Here is a 5,207-nt window from a genome sequence, read left to right on the forward strand (position 1 = left end):
GATGCAATTCCAGTACTTAATGCAGCTGGTGGACACACCAGATACTGACTGTTACTTTTGAATTTGACCCCCCCTTTGTTCAGGGACACATTATTCAATTTCTGTTAGTCACATGTCTGTGGAACTTGTTCAGTTTATGTCTCAGTTGTTGAATCTTATGTTCATACAAATATTTACACATGTTAAGTTTGCTGAAAATAAACGCAGTTGACAGTGAGGACGTTTCTTTTTTTGCTGCGTTTATGTCTGTCATATTGAGGTGTCTAGCTATAAGTTAAACCTGATCAATCAAATCGATAGGTTTAAACTAGGTGTCTTCGCTAGACAGACACAGAGAGGGGGGAGGAAGAAAGTGAGAAAGAAAGGATGAAAGTGAGAGGGAGCGAGAGGTGGGAAGAGAGTGGAAAACAGACGGAAAGAGAGAAACAGAGAGAAAGACAGCAGTGCAAATATACTTACTTAGACTTGAGTACTTCAACAACTCTTCTCTTCCAACTTGTTAAGCAATCATATCTACTACAGTATCACACCTGATCTGTTTCACCTGTCCTTGTAATTGTCTCCACCCCCTCCAGGTGTCGCTTATTTTCCCCAGTGTATTTATCCCTGTGTTTCCTGTCTCTCTGTGCCAGTTCGTCTTGTATGGTCAAGTAAACCAGCGTGGTTTTTCCCGTGTGCCTACTTTTCTATTCTATGCTCTTCTACTAGTCCTCCCGGTTTTGACCTTTGCCTATTTTCTAGACTCCATTCTGCCTGCCCTGACCTCAAGCCTGCCTGCCATTCTGTACCTCTGGATCTCTGAACTAGTTTTGACCTTTTGCCTGTCTATGACCATTCTCTTGCCTACCTCTTTTGGATTGTTAATAAACATCTTGGACTCTAACCATCTGCATCCTTTGTCTGCATCTGGGTCTCACCTTGTGCCCTTGTATACAGGGGAAGAATGGCCTGCTACACAAGTGATTTTTACTAAGGAGGAGAAGGAGGCCGTGCTGACAGATGCATGTTGGACATTTCGGGGTGAAGTGCATGAATGCCAAAATCAACCTACACTTCTTCTGATGGGGAATTGTCAAGGAGGTGGACAGCTGGGCAAGTGAAATAACCTTTTGTTTATCAATCACATTCTATAACTGAGATTATTATGATTTCAATTAATGTCATATCAGAGAGCACAATGCTTCAAATTGTCACTTTTTTCTTAAAGGTCAGTACCCTGTCTAGCCTGCCAGAAGTTAGAGGGTGAAGACTGTGGCACCGGAGTTGAAGCCCATCAGTTGTTTCACCATGGCACATGATCAGTAAGTTTCCCAATTAAAATTTTGCCCTGATAAGTTGTTTTGTAATGGTTTATTTGACCACAGCAGAGTTCAATATTATAGTGTGTGTGTGTGTGTGTGTGTGTGTGTGTGTGTGTGTGTGTGTGTGTGTGTGTTAGAGGTCGACCAATTATGATTTTTCAACACCAATACCGACTATTGGAGGACCAAAAAAACTAGACGCTGATTTTTATGTGTGTGTGTGACGACAAGTACAACAATACTGAACGAACACTTAACTTAGTATAATACATAAATAAAATCAATTTAGTCTCAAATAAATAATGAAACATGTTCAATTTGGTTTAAGTAAAAAACAGTGTTGGAGAAGTGCAATATGTGCCATGTAAAAAAGCTAATGTTTAAGTTCCTTGCTGAGAACATATGAAAGCTGGTGGTTCCTTTTAACATGAGTCTTCAATATTCCCAGGTAATACGTTTTAGGTTGTAGTTATTATAGGACTATTTCTCTCTACCATTTGTATTTCATATACCTTTGACTATTGGATGTTCTTATAGGCACTATAGTATTGCCAGGCTAATCTCGGGAGTTGATAGGCTTGAAGTCATAAACAGCGCTTTACTTCAAGCATTGCGAAGAGCTGCTGGCAAACGCAGGAAAGTGCTGTCTGAATGAATGCTTACGAGCCTGCTGCTGCCTACCACAGCTCAGTCAGACTGCTCTATCAAATCATAGACTTAATTCTAATAAACACACAGAAATACGAGCCTTTGGTCATTTAATATGGTAAAATCCGGAAACTATCACTTCAAAAACAAAACGTTTATTCTTTCAGTGAAATACGGAACCATTCTTTATTTTATCAAACAGGTGGCAACCCTCAGTCTAAATATTGTTGTTACATTGCACAACCTTCAATGTCATAACTATGTAAAATTCTGGCAAATTAATTACGGTCTTAGGAAGAAATGGTCTTCACACAGTTTGCAACGAGCCAGGCGGCCAAAACTGCTTGAAACCAAAAATAGATTTTTGTTTTGTATGATTACCCATCAAGGACGAGACTAGCGAGTCGACCATTGCCTTGGAAGCCTATCTTCAACACCCACGGTTTTCCTGAGGTCATCTTGAGTGACCGAGGTCATGAACAAGGTACGGATGTTATAGGTTATATTCTGTCGCTAATGGTTTGTTATTTTTTACAATTTGTTTTTCCATGGTACATAATCAGACATATTTCAATTTCTTACCTTGTCAATAGAAAGTCCCTTGATACCAGGAAGGGTGGGAGAACAACCTGAAGGTAATTCTCTTTGCACATAACAGGAGCTGCAGCTGTTGACTGAGGTAAACAATGCAATTGTATATACAATTATTGTATAAACTGTAGTCTTTCAAATTTGTGATTGACTTAGACAAACACTATTGCTATTTTTTTGTACTTTCAGATTACTGAAACCCCACCTGATGTGGTGGAAGTTGATAAACCAGATCATTCATCAGACCAGAATCTTGTTTCTCATGGTCTGAGAGTCTTTAGGTGCCACTTGGCAAACTCCAAGCATGCTGTCATGTGCCTTTTACTGAGGTGTGGCTTCCGTCTGGCCACTCTACCATAAAGACCTGATTGGTGGAGTGCTGCAAAGATGGTTGTCCTTCTGGAAAGTTCTCCCATCTCCACAGAGGAACTCTAGAGCTCTGTCAGAGTGACCATCGGGTTCTTGTTCACCTCCCTGACCAAGGTCCTTCTCCCCCGATTGCTCAGTTTAGCCGGGCGGCCAGCTCTAGGATGTCTTGGTGTTTCTAAACTTCTTCCATTTAAGAATGATGGAGACCACTGAGTTCTTGGGGACCTTCAACGCTGCAGACATTTTTTGGTAGCCTTCCCCAGATCTGTGCCTCGACACAATCCTGTCTCAGAGCTCTACCGACAATTCCTTCGACTTCATGGCTTGGTTTTTGCTCTGACATGCACTGTCAGCTGTGGGACCTTACATAGGCCGGTGTCGACGCACTGCTGGAGCCGCGCGTTGGGGGGGGGGGGGGTACTGTCACGACTTCTACCGAAGTTTATGCCCCTCCTTGTTCGGGTGGTGTTCGGCGATCGACGTCACCGGTCTTCTAGCCACCATTGATCAGTTTTTCATTTTCCATTGGTTTTGTCTGGTCTCTTTATACACCTGTTTCATATCCCAGTTATTATATGTTGTGTATTTAACCCTCTGCTTCCCCTCATTTCTCTGTCGGTGATTGTTTGTTATGTTATGTATGTGTTTATGTATCGGTTATTGTTTACCCAAATTATTTTTCTACGTGGGTTTTGGAGTTAGTTTTGGAAATAAATACTCAATTTTTTAACCATTCTGTTTTCTCCTGCGCCTGACTTCCCTGCCACCTACATACACGGACTATGACAAATACAGCTAAACTGATTGAGCAAGAACCCATTTGTTCCTTATGAGTGGAGATAAACAAAAACGTGAACAAATATGGGATTATATTTGAATTCAGAGCCAGCAAGGTGGACAAATCTCCCATTCTGCCATTGAGCAAGGCAGTTAACCATGAACAACAACTGCTCCCCGGGCGCTTATGACGTGGACATTGATTAAGGCAGCCTCCTGCATCTCTCTGATTCTGACGGGTTGGGTTAAATGCAGGAAAACAAATTTCAGTTGAATGCATTCAGTTGTGCAACTGACTAGGTATTACCTTCCCTTTTAAAAGTAGCCATAATATTGCTTCATATTTTTTTATATACATTTTTTTGTTGTTTATGAATTACCTTGAAAAGTACCAAATTGACACAGTTTTTTCCCAGAAATGATTACAGGTTATTATGCATTGTTTGATAGTCCTTTTATCAAATTGTTTTTAAAACGATGTTTGAGTGAACCCTGAATACAGAAAATAAATGGTGAAGTCGTGAAAATAAAGCTCAAAATCTGACTGGCAATGATAAACAAACTATAAAAATGTTTGCAAATATTGGATTGAAATATGCCAATGAGGCACTATCTCAATAAATATTTGCATATCTAGCAAATCCATGTTTCCAGGACACTGGATTAAGTCATCCTATTTTGGTTTCATTTTGTTAAAAGACTCCAGGACTGGATTTACTCAGAGCAGATTTTTTTTATTAAATTTTTTTATTTCACCTTTATTTAACCAGGTAGGCTAGTTGAGAACAAGTTCTCATTTACAACTGCGACCTTGCCAAGATAAAGCAAAGCAGTGCGACATAACAACACAGAGTTACACATGGAATAAACAAAAATACAGCCAATAACACAATAGGAAAAAAAGTCTAGATACAGTGTGTGCAAATGAAGTAAAATAAGGGAGATAAGGCAATAAATAGGCCATAGTGGCGAAATAATTACAATTTAGCAATTAAACACTGGAGTGATAGATGTGCAGAAGATGAATGTGCAAGTAGAGATACTGGGGTGCAAAGGAGAAGGAAAAAAAATAACAGTATGGGAATGAGGTAGTTGGATGGGCTATTTACAGATGGGCTATGTACAGGTGCAGTGATCTGTGAGCTGCTCTGACAGCTGGTGCTTAAAGTTAGTGAGGGAGATATGAGTCTCCAGCTTCAGTGATTTTTGCAATTAGTTCCAGTCATTGGCAGCAGAGAACTGGAAGGAAAGGTGGCCAAAGGAGGAATTGGGTTTGGGGGTGACCAGTGAAATATATCTGTTGGAGCACGTGCTGCTATGGTGACCAGTGAGCTGAGATAAGGCGGGGCTTTACCGAGCAAAGACTTATAGATGACCTGGAGCCAGTGTGTTTGGCGACAAATATGAAGCAAAGGCCAGCCAATGAGAGCATACAGGTCGCAGGGGTGGGTAGTATATGGGGCTTTGGTGCCAAAACGGATGGCACTGTGATAGACTGGATCCAATTCGCTGAGTAGAGTG

The 5,207-nt window shown here is 40.8% G+C and overlaps 1 long non-coding RNA gene across 1 annotated transcript; it reads left to right on the forward strand.

Moving 5' to 3' along the window:
- The first annotated feature begins 1,207 nt into the window (after positions 1-1,207).
- Positions 1,208-2,623, forward strand: LOC115157760 (uncharacterized). The gene is made up of 3 exons (XR_003868537.1): positions 1,208-1,301; positions 2,339-2,433; positions 2,543-2,623. It is a non-coding gene; the product is annotated as an uncharacterized LOC115157760 (long non-coding RNA).
- The last annotated feature ends 2,584 nt before the right edge of the window (positions 2,624-5,207 follow it).

Source organism: Salmo trutta, chromosome 21 (assembly GCF_901001165.1).
Source record: "Salmo trutta chromosome 21, fSalTru1.1, whole genome shotgun sequence".
NCBI lineage: Eukaryota > Metazoa > Chordata > Actinopteri > Salmoniformes > Salmonidae > Salmo > Salmo trutta.